Source organism: Leptodactylus fuscus, chromosome 1 (assembly GCF_031893055.1).
Source record: "Leptodactylus fuscus isolate aLepFus1 chromosome 1, aLepFus1.hap2, whole genome shotgun sequence".
NCBI lineage: Eukaryota > Metazoa > Chordata > Amphibia > Anura > Leptodactylidae > Leptodactylus > Leptodactylus fuscus.
The window spans coordinates 53446811-53464824 of record NC_134265.1 but is presented as its reverse complement, the minus strand read 5'-3'; the positions used below and the strand labels follow the sequence as shown (position 1 = coordinate 53464824).

At 41.3% G+C, this 18014-nt stretch overlaps 1 protein-coding gene across 1 annotated transcript in view; it reads left to right on the top strand.

Moving 5' to 3' along the window:
• Positions 1-15964: 15964 nt before the first annotated feature.
• The window catches only part of SV2C (synaptic vesicle glycoprotein 2C), a 143563-nt gene continuing 141513 nt past the window's right edge, over positions 15965-18014 (top strand). The window contains exon 1 of the mRNA XM_075270604.1: positions 15965-16248. The gene's annotated coding sequence lies outside the window, so the exon portion shown is untranslated. The remainder of the gene's footprint in view (positions 16249-18014) is intronic.

The window sequence follows — 18014 nt, the reverse complement described above, 5'->3', positions numbered from 1 at the left end:
TGATATACAGGTCAAAGTGGGGCCATTTTCGTAAGTGAGAACTAGCCTCTGCTAGGCAGAAAACATTCAGAGCACACTCCTCTCATCTTCGCACCGTTGGCTGGCGGAGGAAGACGAGGGGGTTGGAGTGGCATCTGATGTCCCTATCCCACACGAGGCTAGAGGGTGCACTTCAGTGCATCCCATTGCTTCACCACAAATGGTGTGAAGGGGAGTGGAAAATGGAGGAAATGGAGAGTGACCCTTACAGTTGGGGCCAGCAAAGGCATGCCAAGTAACACACTGGCACACATGGCTGACTTCATCTTGGGTTGCTTTTCAACACATATTTCACATCATGAAGAACAAATAATACTGGATTTTTTCAAGCCTCGAACCCCGGTCTAGGTCTAATGTCTGTTCCTTTCTTATATTAGGGGAGAGGGAAAAAAAATTACTTCAGTGATACGTTTAGCGTACATAGACTGACTATTAATGTGTATCCCACTTAGTGTTGTTAGGGTTACACACCGTCACAACCTGGCTAAAGCTTCTATAGCTGTTAATAAAGTCAACATAACTTTACGGTATCCAAAAAGACAGCTGGTACCGACAGAGAGCAAGACAAATGTCACCCAAAGCTGTGAGCTCTGAACACCCACAGTGACTTTGGCGTCATCATCATTATAAGGGAGTGGGTGGTAATAAATAACTTGGCAGTGCCTAAAACCCAAAAAGCTTATACAACTATATTTACATTAAGATACACAAATGAAACTTTTCAGTAGCATGTCATGAGACAAGCTGATAAGCTCTTCCTTTGTGCAGTGCTATTTGAAAGTTAAACGCTGCCTTTATTTTAATTCTGGAGAAGGTGCAGACATTAGATTTAGAACATGTTGTCTTCATTGTCCAAATCCTCTATATAGGTAACGCGTTTTTCGGGCCGAGCTGTCTGGGAACGAGCTGGTGCAGCACTGACAACCTGGGTGAATATGGCAAGAGCCTGAGATGTAGGGTGAATGAATCCCCAAATTATTTGTGGAATTCCCAGTGAGACAATGGCACTGTATACCAGTATTAAAAATTGTGGGTGCACATAACCCCCATATATTCTTTGAATTCCCAGTCAGACAATGGCACTGTATAGCAGTATTAAAAATTGTGGGTGCACGTAACCCCCATATATTCTTTGAATTCCCAGTCAGACAATGGCACTGTATACCAGTATTAAAAATTGTGGGTGCACGTAACCCCCATATATTCTTTGAATTCCCAGTCAGACAATGGCACTGTATAGCAGTATTAAAAATTGTGGGTGCACATAACCCCCATATATTCTTTGAATTCCCAGTCAGACAATGGCACTGTATACCAGTATTAAAAATTGTGGGTGCACGTAACCCCCATATATTCTTTGAATTCCCAGTCAGACAATGGCACTGTATACCAGTAGTAAAAATTGTGGGTGCACATAACCCCCATATATTCTTTGAATTCCCAGTCAGACAATGGCACTGTATACCAGTATTAAAAATTGTGGGTGCACATAACCCCCATATATTCTTTGAATTCCCAGTGAGACAAAGGAACTGTATAGCAGTATTAAAAATTGTGGGTGCACATAACCCCCATATATTCTTTGAATTCCCAGTGAGACAAAGGAACTGTATAGCAGTATTAAAAATTGTGGGTGCACGTAACCCCCATATATTCTTTGAATTCCCAGTCAGACAATGGCACTGTATACCAGTATTAAAAATTGTGGGTGCACATAACCCCCATATATTCTTTGAATTCCCAGTCAGACAATGGCACTGTATACCAGTATTAAAAATTGTGGGTGCACATAACCCCCATATATTCTTTGAATTCCCAGTCAGACAATGGCACTGTATACCAGTATTAAAAATTGTGGGTGCACATAACCCCCATATATTCTTTGAATTCCCAGTGAGACAAAGGAACTGTATAGCAGTATTAAAAATTGTGGGTGCACGTAACCCCCATATATTCTTTGAATTCCCAGTCAGACAATGGCACTGTATACCAGTATTAAAAATTGTGGGTGCACATAACCCCCATATATTCTTTGAATTCCCAGTCAGACAATGGCACTGTATACCAGTATTAAAAATTGTGGGTGCACATAACCCCCATATATTCTTTGAATTCCCAGTGAGACAAAGGAACTGTATAGCAGTATTAAAAATTGTGGGTGCACGTAACCCCCATATATTCTTTGAATTCCCAGTCAGACAATGGCACTGTATACCAGTAGTAAAAATTGTGGGTGCACGTAACCCCCATATATTCTTTGAATTCCCAGTCAGACAATGGCACTGTATAGCAGTATTAAAAATTGTGGGTGCACGTAACCCCCATATATTCTTTGAATTCCCAGTCAGACAATGGCACTATATACCAGTATTAAAAATTGTGGGTGCACATAACCCCCATATATTCTTTGAATTCCCAGTCAGACAATGGCACTGTATACCAGTATTAAAAATTGTGGGTGCACGTAACCCCCATATATTCTTTGAATTCCCAGTCAGACAATGGCACTGTATACCAGTAGTAAAAATTGTGGGTGCACATAACCCCCATATATTCTTTGAATTCCCAGTCAGACAATGGCACTGTATACCAGTATTAAAAATTGTGGGTGCACATAACCCCCATATATTCTTTGAATTCCCAGTCAGACAATGGCACTGTATACCAGTAGTAAAAATTGTGGGTGCACATAACCCCCATATATTCTTTGAATTCCCAGTCAGACAATGGCACTGTATACCAGTATTAAAAATTGTGGGTGCACATAACCCCCATATATTCTTTGAATTCCCAGTGAGACAAAGGAACTGTATAGCAGTATTAAAAATTGTGGGTGCACGTAACCCCCATATATTCTTTGAATTCCCAGTCAGACAATGGCACTGTATACCAGTATTAAAAATTGTGGGTGCACGTAACCCCCATATATTCTTTGAATTCCCAGTCAGACAATGGCACTGTATACCAGTATTAAAAATTGTGGGTGCACGTAACCCCCATATATTCTTTGAATTCCCAGTCAGACAATGGCACTGTATACCAGTATTAAAAATTGTGGGTGCACATAACCCCCATATATTCTTTGAATTCCCAGTCAGACAATGGCACTGTATACCAGTATTAAAAATTGTGGGTGCACATAACCCCCATATATTCTTTGAATTCCCAGTGAGACAAAGGAACTGTATAGCAGTATTAAAAATTGTGGGTGCACATAACCCCCATATATTCTTTGAATTCCCAGTGAGACAAAGGAACTGTATAGCAGTATTAAAAATTGTGGGTGCACGTAACCCCCATATATTCTTTGAATTCCCAGTCAGACAATGGCACTGTATACCAGTATTAAAAATTGTGGGTGCACATAACCCCCATATATTCTTTGAATTCCCAGTCAGACAATGGCACTGTATACCAGTATTAAAAATTGTGGGTGCACATAACCCCCATATATTCTTTGAATTCCCAGTCAGACAATGGCACTGTATACCAGTATTAAAAATTGTGGGTGCACATAACCCCCATATATTCTTTGAATTCCCAGTGAGACAAAGGAACTGTATAGCAGTATTAAAAATTGTGGGTGCACATAACCCCCATATATTCTTTGAATTCCCAGTGAGACAAAGGAACTGTATAGCAGTATTAAAAATTGTGGGTGCACGTAACCCCCATATATTCTTTGAATTCCCAGTCAGACAATGGCACTGTATACCAGTAGTAAAAATTGTGGGTGCACATAACCCCCATATATTCTTTGAATTCCCAGTCAGACAATGGCACTGTATACCAGTATTAAAAATTGTGGGTGCACATAACCCCCATATATTCTTTGAATTCCCAGTCAGACAATGGCACTGTATACCAGTATTAAAAATTGTGGGTGCACATAACCCCCATATATTCTTTGAATTCCCAGTGAGACAAAGGAACTGTATAGCAGTATTAAAAATTGTGGGTGCACATAACCCCCATATATTCTTTGAATTCCCAGTGAGACAAAGGAACTGTATAGCAGTATTAAAAATTGTGGGTGCACGTAACCCCCATATATTCTTTGAATTCCCAGTCAGACAATGGCACTGTATACCAGTATTAAAAATTGTGGGTGCACATAACCCCCATATATTCTTTGAATTCCCAGTCAGACAATGGCACTGTATAGCAGTATTAAAAATTGTGGGTGCACGTAACCCCCATATATTCTTTGAATTCCCAGTCAGACAATGGCACTATATACCAGTATTAAAAATTGTGGGTGCACATAACCCCCATATATTCTTTGAATTCCCAGTCAGACAATGGCACTGTATACCAGTATTAAAAATTGTGGGTGCACGTAACCCCCATATATTCTTTGAATTCCCAGTCAGACAATGGCACTGTATACCAGTAGTAAAAATTGTGGGTGCACATAACCCCCATATATTCTTTGAATTCCCAGTCAGACAATGGCACTGTATACCAGTATTAAAAATTGTGGGTGCACATAACCCCCATATATTCTTTGAATTCCCAGTCAGACAATGGCACTGTATACCAGTAGTAAAAATTGTGGGTGCACATAACCCCCATATATTCTTTGAATTCCCAGTCAGACAATGGCACTGTATACCAGTATTAAAAATTGTGGGTGCACATAACCCCCATATATTCTTTGAATTCCCAGTGAGACAAAGGAACTGTATAGCAGTATTAAAAATTGTGGGTGCACGTAACCCCCATATATTCTTTGAATTCCCAGTCAGACAATGGCACTGTATACCAGTAGTAAAAATTGTGGGTGCACATAACCCCCATATATTCTTTGAATTCCCAGTCAGACAATGGCACTGTATAGCAGTATTAAAAATTGTGGGTGCACGTAACCCCCATATATTCTTTGAATTCCCAGTCAGACAATGGCACTATATACCAGTATTAAAAATTGTGGGTGCACATAACCCCCATATATTCTTTGAATTCCCAGTCAGACAATGGCACTGTATACCAGTATTAAAAATTGTGGGTGCACGTAACCCCCATATATTCTTTGAATTCCCAGTCAGACAATGGCACTGTATACCAGTAGTAAAAATTGTGGGTGCACATAACCCCCATATATTCTTTGAATTCCCAGTCAGACAATGGCACTGTATACCAGTATTAAAAATTGTGGGTGCACGTAACCCCCATATATTCTTTGAATTCCCAGTCAGACAATGGCACTGTATACCAGTATTAAAAATTGTGGGTGCACATAACCCCCATATATTCTTTGAATTCCCAGTCAGACAATGGCACTGTATAGCAGTATTAAAAATTGTGGGTGCACGTAACCCCCATATATTCTTTGAATTCCCAGTCAGACAATGGCACTATATACCAGTATTAAAAATTGTGGGTGCACATAACCCCCATATATTCTTTGAATTCCCAGTCAGACAATGGCACTGTATACCAGTATTAAAAATTGTGGGTGCACGTAACCCCCATATATTCTTTGAATTCCCAGTCAGACAATGGCACTGTATACCAGTAGTAAAAATTGTGGGTGCACATAACCCCCATATATTCTTTGAATTCCCAGTCAGACAATGGCACTGTATACCAGTATTAAAAATTGTGGGTGCACATAACCCCCATATATTCTTTGAATTCCCAGTCAGACAATGGCACTGTATACCAGTAGTAAAAATTGTGGGTGCACATAACCCCCATATATTCTTTGAATTCCCAGTCAGACAATGGCACTGTATACCAGTATTAAAAATTGTGGGTGCACATAACCCCCATATATTCTTTGAATTCCCAGTGAGACAAAGGAACTGTATAGCAGTATTAAAAATTGTGGGTGCACGTAACCCCCATATATTCTTTGAATTCCCAGTCAGACAATGGCACTGTATACCAGTAGTAAAAATTGTGGGTGCACATAACCCCCATATATTCTTTGAATTCCCAGTCAGACAATGGCACTGTATAGCAGTATTAAAAATTGTGGGTGCACATAACCCCCATATATTCTTTGAATTCCCAGTCAGACAATGGCACTGTATACCAGTATTAAAAATTGTGGGTGCACGTAACCCCCATATATTCTTTGAATTCCCAGTCAGACAATGGCACTGTATACCAGTAGTAAAAATTGTGGGTGCACATAACCCCCATATATTCTTTGAATTCCCAGTCAGACAATGGCACTGTATACCAGTATTAAAAATTGTGGGTGCACATAACCCCCATATATTCTTTGAATTCCCAGTCAGACAATGGCACTGTATACCAGTATTAAAAATTGTGGGTGCACATAACCCCCATATATTCTTTGAATTCCCAGTGAGACAAAGGAACTGTATAGCAGTATTAAAAATTGTGGGTGCACGTAACCCCCATATATTCTTTGAATTCCCAGTCAGACAATGGCACTATATACCAGTATTAAAAATTGTGGGTGCACATAACCCCCATATATTCTTTGAATTCCCAGTCAGACAATGGCACTGTATACCAGTATTAAAAATTGTGGGTGCACGTAACCCCCATATATTCTTTGAATTCCCAGTCAGACAATGGCACTGTATACCAGTATTAAAAATTGTGGGTGCACGTAACCCCCATATATTCTTTGAATTCCCAGTCAGACAATGGCACTATATACCAGTATTAAAAATTGTGGGTGCACATAACCCCCATATATTCTTTGAATTCCCAGTCAGACAATGGCACTGTATAGCAGTATTAAAAATTGTGGGTGCACATAACCCCCATATATTCTTTGAATTCCCAGTGAGACAATGGCACTGTATACCAGTAGCAAAAATTGTGGGTGTATATAGCCCCAATTCTATTGCTAGGGGACTTGCAGGGTATTTCTGAGGTGAAGGTGGGGGGGCACACCGTTGGAACGGGGATTTGGGGTGTATATATGGGGTATACGGGAATACACTGTCAGTGTGTTCCATTCAGGATCCTGGGAAAGCTGGGTTGCGGCGATTGAGCCCGTCAGTGCCACGTTACACTGACAAGCTTCTCCCTGGAATTGAAGTTATATGTAAGCCCAATATATTCTTTGAATTCCCAGTGAGACAATGGCACTATATGGCAGTAGCAAAAATAGTGGGTGTATATAGCCCCAATTCTATTGCTAGGGGACTTGCAGGGTATTTCTGGGGTGAAGGTGGGGGGGCACACCGTTGGAACGGGTATCGGGGGTATATATCGGGTATACGGGAATACACTGACAGTGTATTCCATTCAGGATCCTGGGAAAGCTGGGTTGCGGCGATTGAGCCCGTCAGTGCCACGTTACACTGACAAGCTTCTCCCTGGAATTTAGCTCTTATAAGAGCTGTTGGTTGTCTTCTCCTTCCTATCCTAGCCTGTCCCTGCCTACCCAGAATCTAAGCCCTAGCTAGCTGGACGGAAACCTCCGTCCTCGGTGAATTGCAAGCTCAGAATGACGCGAAGCTGGGCGGCGCTGTTCTTTTAAATTAGAGGTCACATGTTTTCGGCAGCCAATGGGTTTTGCCTACTTTTTTCAACGTCACCGGTGTCGTAGTTCCTGTCCCACCTACCCTGCGCTGTTATTGGAGCAAAAAAGGCGCCAGGGAAGGTGGGAGGGGAATCGAGTAATGGCGCACTTTACCACGCGGTGTTCGATTCGATTCGAACATGCCGAACAGCCTAATATCCGATCGAACATGAGTTCGATAGAACACTGTTCGCTCATCTCTAATCTCTATCACAGAGCAGTTTGCTTGTTTGATATATTTTGTTTTGTATGCTTTAAAGGGGTTGTCTGGGCTTAATTTTTGTATGGCCTATCCTCAGGATAAAAATAAATATATGATTCATAGGGGGCTGACAAGTGGCCCCAAAACCAATCATCCATATGGAGCCACTTCCGGCGCTCATCCAGTATCGGGCCGGAAGCAGAAAGCTCTGTCTGTTGTCACTGCAGCTCAGCTCTTATTAAATGCAAGACTTTAATGGGGCCCTTCGGGTGTCCATTGTTTTAAAACTGAATTCGTCAAAGTAAAAAGTTATTTGAACATACCCTAGGTTGTATTTTATCCATTAAATCTTTTGCTCATTCTGGGTTTAGGAGTCCAATAGGTGGTTCTATCAGTGATTGACAAATTTTATTTTATGACAGTGCATAAAGAGATAGTGATCAGTCACTGAGTAGGACCACCCACTGGACTCCTAAGCATTTGTGCGGTTATGTGATTATTCTTTGCTTTCTTTTCTGTAACATTGGTGGTTGAGAGGGCAGAGGTTCCACATGTGGAGCTTGGGCTGGAGAAATTAAATTATATGGGGGAGGGCACTTTCAAAAAATTTTAAAAGGACCCCCTCATGCATTAAAATGGTGAAATGTGTTTTTTGTTAGCCTGATAAAGGAGGTTTGCCTGAGAACTTGCAACATTGTGGCAGTTTTTCATGTACTTTTTTTTTCCGTGCACCAAAGTTAGGAGTAGGTTCAAAATAACTTGGAAATATAAAGGGATAGTAACATAATAAATAAAAACACAATACCTTTAACTCCAACATACAGGATTTTTCTACCATGTTGATCCAGAGGAAAGAAGAAAAAAGGATGAGACAGATGACAATTGCCTCATATCAGAGGAAAAAATTCAGTCAAACCCTGATCGCCGTCCCATCTCAATATTCTAGTTCTCAGTATAACTTTCTACATTTTTACTTTCAAGAAATATATCCAAGCCCTTCTCGAATTTGTGTTTTGTCCATTCATGTATTTTTTCATTGTTCATGGAATTTAATTGTCCACTAGATGTTTTTTCCCCAGATTAAGAAACCCCAAGTTTGATATCCTGGGGTTATACTTCTCCTATGTTAACATTTGTGTTCCAGGCCCCATATAACTCTTACCGTTTAAAAACTACAGATACCTTATGGCCGCATTACACTCAATGGAGTTCAACAGACTTTGTATGTAACAACTATTTTAGAGGTCCACCTGTTTGTTTTTCTGGTCCTGAGATGGATTAAAACAACGGACAGCCAACACTAGTGTGAACTTAGTGTAATACATGGTGTGCTATCGGTTTTTCTGCTGCTAATATCCCTATTATGGCTGCAGCACATTTTATATTTGTTTCTGAAGCTGTGGGCTTGTATAATAAGTTTGCCCCCTACCCTATCAATTATAACTATTACTATTACTTCTGCTAGGTACTGTACTATTGCAAACAACTGAAAAATTCCAAGTCAGCATAATATAAGAGATCCAAGAATGCTGAACTGAAAATACAGGCCAAATGCATACAGGCATCTTACAATTAAAAAGATCCCTGATGCAGGAATAGAGCAATGTATGAGTACAGTCAGAAATCTTCTAATGGCCTGTAAATAATATCTCATCTCAATGCATACTTTTTTTTGCACAAAGAAATCAATTTGCAGTCCTGCTGTGACTAAAAACAACCCCTCCCCTCTGGTGTCAGACTTAATTTTTCTGGGGGCCTACCCAACTGCTTCCTGCTAATAGCCTACACCACAGCTTCTTCACTGAAATCTTACATATGTGCTGACTATCGGGTGTTACTGAGTATGTTCCCAGTATTGTCAGCCCCTATAGTACAGTGTATAACCTAATAACTCCTTGGCCAGTTCATGCACAGTGCTATATGGGGAATGACACAGCTGTGGAACACTACACGTATGTGCAAGATTATAGTGAGGGAGCTTTGATGCAGATCTAACTCAAAAGGCCTGCCTGCAGGAATTTTGAGACCCCCCCACATTAAAATGCTCCACATGGTGTGTAATGCTCCATAGTGACCCCATGCAGTATAAAATGCTACCCTGAGCTCCCCATAGTGGCCCCACATGGTATATAATGCTCCATAGTGACTCCACACAATATAAAATGCTACCCTGAGCTCCCCATAGTGGTCTACATTGTATATAATGCTCCAAACAGAATAATATGCTCCCCAGAGCCCCAACACAGTATAATACCACTTGGAGTTCGCACAGTGCTAACAAGCAGTCCACACAATATAATATACCCCACATAGTATAAAAGGGGATCCCACTCTTCAACTCAGGAGAGTCACCAAGTTCACTATGACACCCCAGGAAATGATGCCAACACCCTGGAATGCAAATGGGACATCAGGGGAAGCATGTCTGGGGGCATCTAACATGCCCAAGTCACTGTATTACGTTGGGATCTCTGTCATCTTGCAATATGCGTGAGCTGACTTTTTCCCATAGGAATGGATTGACCAGCGTTGATTGGCCAAATGCCATACAGAGTACGGCATTTGGCCAATCAAGGCTGGTTTTGCCGGAGGCTCGTCTGTGAGGAGGCAGAGTCTAAGATCGGTCCACAGCAGTCTCCATTCTGGTCCGATCTTAGACTCCGCCTCCTCACAGACGAGCCTCCGGCAGAACAATCTTTGATTGGCCGAATGCTGTATATATGGCATTTGGCCAATCAACGCTGGTCAATGCATTCCTATGGGAAAAAGTTAGCTCGCGCATATCGCAAGCTGACAGGGATCCCAACCAGATAGAGCCCCAAAGAGCTGTGTGAGTGACATTCCCACCTAAATAAAGGTAATCCCTAGCTAACCCTGCCTGTAGATCTACCCCTGTCTCACAGTCACATAGTTCACAGTCTCAAATTAACGGAATGTTAAATCCACCATTCGTATATATTGGAGGTCACCTGATTTCAGCAGCCAATTACTTTTTCCGATTTTTTTTTTTTCCGATGCCTCCGTTGTCCTAGTTCCTGTCCCACCTCCCCTGCACAGTTATTGGTGCAAAAAAAGCGCCAGGGAATATGGGAGGGGATACCAATTTTTAGTGTGTTTGCCTCATGGTATTCGATTGGAATCGAATACCTCAAACGGCCTGATATTCGAATATCTATTCGATCGAACAGTGTTCTCTCATCTCTAATTATTACTTGTTTTTTAAAGAAACTTAAGGGCTAATCTGGGAATAGTAGCCAAGCCTTTATGGCTCTAAAATGAAGGGGTTCCTGTCCGCAGACAGTGATTTCGAGGTTTTTACAGAGGAGGGTACTGGATAGCTGTGTGAGTGATCTGGAAGTAGGTCAGAAGGGGAAATGACCCAGGGGAGAGACTGGTAGAGGGGCTTATAAGACCATGTATGCCCTGCTAAGAATTCTAGGTATGAAATACAAATAAGACCTCATTGGTTTTGCAGGTGCATTAAATAGCACAGTCTTCTGCACTACTGTACTGTGAAAAATGCAAAGCCCACCAGACCTCCTTTTTATAACCTCCATTAGGTCAGTAGGGTCTATGGATCCATTTAAGCCCCAGGCACATAGGGCAAACTCAAGCTTTACCATGACAAGAAATCTGTCTTTAAGGCTAAGGCCCCACGGGACGACTCAGAACTATAATTCGCAATGCATCGTAGTTCTTCCGGCAGCGCTTTAAACAGAAAATTTGCAGAGTTTTCCTCCGTGGACTTTCTGTAACAATTATATCTATGGGGAAACTGCCGGTGTTTCTGTAGATATAATTGACATGCTGCGATTTCCAAACCGTGCCGGTTTTGGAAATTACGGCGTGTCCGTGTCACAGTTTTTACCGCAAAGTGGGAATGGGATTCACAGTTACGGTAAAAAAAATTTGATTTTCCACAATTTTTCTGCCACAGGCAAATTGTGGCATTTCCGACCCGTGAGGCCCTGGCCTAAAGCATCTCAACTCCTTTATATTCAGCATTTTTTTTTTTTCCATTGGTGTTTTCCCAGAAAATAAAAAGTTTTCAACTATATATAGACATGCTATATACGGTATGCAAACAGTAAGTGGTGAAATGTGATCAATAGCAAGACATTTGGATACATAATAAGCTTTTGTGTATCTACGTACAATTTACTCATCAGTGTCCTTGATATATGAGCGTATTCAGCTCACAGCTCATTGACTGGTGCCTTCAGCATTATGTGTAATTTCCCGCTACTTACATGAGACTGGTCCTCTATAAGAGCACTGCTGCCTATTATATTATGGAAGTCATTCATCTTGGATTACAAGCCCTAGTAAGCACAGGCCTCTCTGCTTGCCTTTCAGTGGTTTAGACAATTTGGGCCGTACATGTTTATATTCATTGTAATTTTGGATGTACTTTGTGTTACTGGATTGTAAAGCTTCCTGATATATGTTGATGCTATATAAATACATTATACTAATAATATCCATTATGATGCTGTATCTGAAACTAATACAGCCCTTCATGGGGCTTCTAAACCAAGATGGCAGAATGAAAGTAGCAAATGCAATGGTATTACTGAGCAATGTACAATTTATTAATTAATTATTGCTTAGGTTACTCTAGATCAGAGGTTCTCAAACTTATTTTGTCTACCGCCCACTTCGAGAATTAATTATTTTCTAGCCCCCCCCCCCCCCCCCAAATTTTTTTAGCAGCTAAATTCACTTGTTTTCGTAATATCGTCGAATGACATGACTGGCTGTGACATGATGGCGCGTGCGCTTTTATATGAGGCAGCGGGCGGTCCTAGTACTTTCGAGAATGGACTAGAAACTTCTCGCTTCGCATTGGAGCTTACCGCCATCTATGGTACAGTTTGACAACTTTTGGACAGGAAATAGTTACTGTCTAGTCCCCTAGATGGCGTTACACGAGGAAACGCGCGTTAAGCGTAAAGGAGCGGTAAAGTTTGTGTTAAAAGCAAAAAAACTATTTTAAAGGGGTAGCTTCATGAAGCTTGATCTGCCTTCTAAGCTGCCTAAAAATCTTCTTTCTTCCTGTTTGCTTGCGTCAATTAGCCCCGCCCCCAAATTAGCATGTAGCTCCGCCCACCACATAGCGTGATCCTATGGGATGACTGAAGGGCCTGTGATGTCGTCAAAAGGTCCTGTAGACTTGGATTTACCTTGTACGGAGTTTCCTAAAGGACCTGGCTCCTCTGCCCACTAGCAGCCTGCTCTATATAATAAAGCTTTATCCTAGTGAACAGAGAGACCAGGTCCTTTAGCCCAGTAGGATTTAGACTGCTTTATATAAGAAAGCAGCACTTATTCCACCCCCCCCCCCCCCCTCTATCTCACAGCAGGGAGCTAGGTAATGTGTATGTGATGTGTATGTGTGGTGCAGACACAGGCTGGCTCCATACACTCAGCCCCCCCCCTCTCTCCCCCCACACAGCAGGGAGCTACGTCATGTGGCTCCCTCAGCAATGAGCAGGGGGCCAGGGGCTAGTGTCCATAATGAAGTGAATAAAGTAAGATAGTGGACAAACAAAGCAGTTTTGCTGAAGCAATGCATTTAGGAAAAGTCTTAAATCCACATTAACAAGCAGTATAGATAGAATCATTGTTATGATACCACCCCTTTAAATTAGCCATCGCCCCCCCCTAAACCGCTTCAACGCCCCCCAATCTTCTCTGTGCCCTTTACTGCCCCCCTATAGGCCTCCAGCGCCCACAAGGGGGCGTTATCGCCCACTTTGAGAAAGACTGCTCTAGATAGATAGATAGATAGATGCATGCTGCGGAATATGATGGTGCTATATAAGTAAGCATAAAATAAAGTAATAACAATAGATAGATAGATAGATAGATAGATAGATAGACAGAGACAAATAGATACAGAGATAGATAGATAGATAGATAGATAGATAGATAGATAGATAGACACAATAGAGGGGGATTGTATGAAATAATGAAAGACATTGGGGCAGACAGGAGGTTTTCACCTCGATGTTGGTAATCCCTTTCTCTCTGGAGTTTGTGTTTAGTTCATATGAACCTGTATGACAATGTATGTAAGTGATGATAAGTCTCCCATTTGAGGAACGTGGCACGGAGGGGGCGGATTATAGCGCGTAATCCATGTCATAGTCCACCCCCTCACAATGGTGGTCTATGGAGACCGCTAGGCTACTTTTTTCCGTGAGCAGTATGCTGCTGCTCACAGAAAAAAAGAAGCGGGCTGCCCTTTCTTCAGGTGGATTCTGCGGCTCGAAATTGAGGTATTCGAATAATTATAGTATACTTTTTCAATGATAGTTTATTTTATATATATATTTTTATTTTTACTGTTTTTTGTTTTTTTATACACAATTAAAGCTAAAAAAAAGATGAAACATAACACAGACTAGTACTAATATCCTTTTGCATAGTTTTCCCTCTTCATTATGGAAATTCTTATGTAGGTGTCGCACAGTTTTGTGTCGCCAGAGATGGGACTAGAACCTGTAATTTTACATATTATGCCCTCGAAAGATCATAATAAAGGGGTAGAGAGGGCATTTCAGCATTGCTTTGTTTTTTCTTTGCTGATTTCTCCTATAATGCGGCTGTTACAATAACCCCAGTTATAGAAATATATCCTCCTAGTATACACTACAGAGCTCTAGGTCCTGCAGTTTCCAGTACCCAATATATCACATGACCAGTGCGGTAAGGAAGCAGTGTCATGGCGGCTTCCATAGTTATATACAAAGTGCTCTTTGAACATTGTGTATACAGTAAGTGGGAAGACAGAGGTGATAAACCATTCCCACCTTCTCTCCGAAGGGTCAGGCTGTCACTGACAGTCAGCCCCCTGTCATGCAGCTGATAACTCTGCAAGGATGTACAAAGTTAAACAATGAACATCTAGACATATAAATTCAATGGCTGGTCATGAATCTGTTTCTTTGCAGAGTTAAACAAAGATTGCCTGGATGAAAAAAGTAAAAACATGCAAAAATAGAGCCTGGCCATTTTGATGTTCTATTAAAATGAACTATTGAAAAATCAGCCATGTGAATAGCCCCCCATTCACATGAATAGATTTTGATGCAGCCATGGGACGACCATTAAAATAGCATCTGTCACTTGGCCGATTATGACACTTGTTTGAATATAGATTCACTGGGGGTCCAACCACTGGGACAACAGTCATGATAATGGGGATCTATGAGTGCTTATGACTAAGTCTCCGTACGCCTATGTAGGCACACACTCTCCCTAATGTGTATGATTATCTCCTGACCTACATGACTTCTATGAGACTGATTGAGCGTTGTACATCTATCATTTCCATAGAAGTGGATGAAGCAGTGGTCACACATGCTCACTATCACTCCCAGTGGTGGGACCTCCAGAGATCAGTGGTGGGACCCCAGACACTTATCAACCATCCTATGTGGATATGTTTTGTGCACCTTTCATTTGTACACATTACCATCATACAAAAAATAAGGGTAAGTGTTTTTTTTGTGGAAATACCCCTTTATATACAACTCGCCGCATCATTTACCAACACAATTGTTCACACAGAACAATCTGCAACTGATTTTCATTGGGAGGCAGATTTTTTCAGGTAGCGTAAAAAAAATCTTCCTGTCTGTACTTCAGGCAGATTCCGCGTTAAACTATTATTGAAATGAATGAGAGGTATTTTTAAAGCACTTTTGCAGCATTTTTTTTTTTCAAAATCCACTTTGAATTCCTCCGTGGGAACGCATATGATGTATAATACAAAATCTGAGCCTGACATGTGGTCTTCCATTTCCACTGTATGCTCTGTGTAAAGCTGCAGACCCCTCTAATGTGAATAGTACTTTATACCTGACACAGGCTGACAGTTTCCTACTGGGTTTATAGGATAGTAGTCTTAAAGGGAACCTCAGTGAGTGACAGCTTTGCAAATCCATAATAAAAGTTATACGTCTAGTCTTAAGGAGTTCCCTCTAATCATTGTGAACTATTGGCTTCTAATAGTCAATACGTCCACGGATAAAGCCCAGAGGTTACCCAGGAGGTGTCTTCTATTCTATTTTCTCCCCTCCATACATTGTTATTCAAGCAAAACGGATAACCCCATATGCCTGCATTCACTCCACCCCCACAGCTGCTCCAGACTGCTTCCTACTATGAGCTGGGATTGCCCACTCCACTCCCAGCCTTTCAATTATTGATCACACACAAATCTTCCCTCCCTGTTCATTTCATCTGTACGCCTTTACCTCTCGTCTTATTCAGAACAAAAAGCATGTGTGTATGGGAGTGAGAGACTTTCTTCCTTCTTTCTACTTCTTATTCAGCACTGCAGCAGAATAGACCTGCAGAGTAAGATCCACCCAATGTGCTAGTCTTCCCTATTTGGTGGCCCGTTCAGCACTGAGAAGCGGACAGCTCCCTGCACTGAGATACTACAGTACTGCTGCGAATAAGCGGATACGAGCAGGTGGACGAGGTAAGCGGGGGGCACATACTTTCACAGCTGCCCATCACTCCACATCAGGATTCTTACGCTTCCTGACACAACACGAGATGTTGTATTTGCATGAACTTAGTAACTTTTTGTGCATTTAGACCAATCTTTGGTAACTTGCTTCTTTTCTATAGGGACTGCATGCTAAGGACTACATTGGCTTAATCTTAGGAAAATACATCTTTTCAGTGGTTTGGAGTCATGTTTTATACTGCGCAGAGATATCTGTATCATTTGCAGTGAAAGCACCAAAAATTGTATTGGAAAGTGGTTGTCTGGGGTGGGGGGTTCTTCTCAAAGACCCTTATGTAGTGTGGGACTGATCATTTGGGGTGTTCTTTTGGAGAGGTCTTACTGTATAGCATGTCTTAAAGGAGCACTGAACATTAGGTCCATCGATTATAAGACTTGTACATGGAGCTGCTAATACTGGTCTTAGAGTTGTATGTAGATGTTTAGAGGTTTCAGAATTGGATATATGTTATTTAAGGTAGCGTTTATGGGGCAGACATATTTTTGGACTAATCCAATTGAAGAATACTAAAGTCATCTGCTCTTCTATCTGACATAGGTGTCTACAGGAAACAATGGGTTGCCTTAAACTGCACAGAGATATGATTTAGATTTAGCGTCTTTTCAACGCCTGTATTAGAGTATATATACTACTAGTTGTGTATAGAGAAAAGATAGTTGATATGATGGTGTGGAAAGTGTTGCACCCTCACGGTGAACGTTGCAGCAGGAAACTTATTGCAGTCTTGTACTTGGCTCAAAGTGCAGGAAGCATGCTGCAGAACAAGCGTGCCTTCACTCTTCACTGCCTCCGCTGCCTGCAGAGCTCGGTTTTCAAGGTCCCCCTGGTAAAAAGGGGTTAAACAAGACCTGCTGGTTCTGCAGAGTCTGAGTCATCCACAGGAGCTGTCATTTGTCAAACAACTGCACAGTGAGCCAAATGCAGAGTGTCAGGGCAAACAAAATCTCATTACCAGAATCAGTGTGCGTCAAAGGGTGCGCTGTGATTGATAGTGGTCGCTCTTCCTTCAAGTGCTAATAAAACATGGACCAGCCGAAATAAAACACTGATAACAATAAACTGCATTTTTTTGGACATGCACAGGATAATCTGCAGTCAACTGCAGTGCAGAGTACTGAGTATAAACAGGGACATGGATAGTAAGGAGGAGGGATTCCTCCTGTTACCAGCGTCTTACTAGAGCAGTCATGTCTACCATCATCAGAAAGTTCACCATAAATCTTAGCAGCTTGTAACTTTCTGCAATGCTATGGCTGCAAGAAGGGAAGTCATATTGCAATATAGTCATATATGTATTATAAAATATATACGTTATATATCGGGCCACTTCGGAGGCCAAGAAAGAGGAATACAATAGGTCAAGCCCAGATGCCAATCCCATTATATATGGAGTTCAGAGCCATACTTGGCTCCTTTAGATTTTCCGAGGCGTAACCTTTCAGCATCAGATGACATAATTATAAATTAGATTATATACCCAGTATAGTATTTTCCATGTAAATGACTAGTTAGCAGTGATCTCTGCAGTGTGTGCAAAGCATTCTACCACTGAGAAAATAATGGTATCCAGAGTCACACACCGAAGAGGAGAACAATCCGCAAAGGCGCAGGATATAGACATTTTATATACAAAGATCCATTCTGCACAAGATATACATGATCACTGTTGTTATAATAACGTACATTAAGTTTTACTAGCTAGGAGTCAGCTATA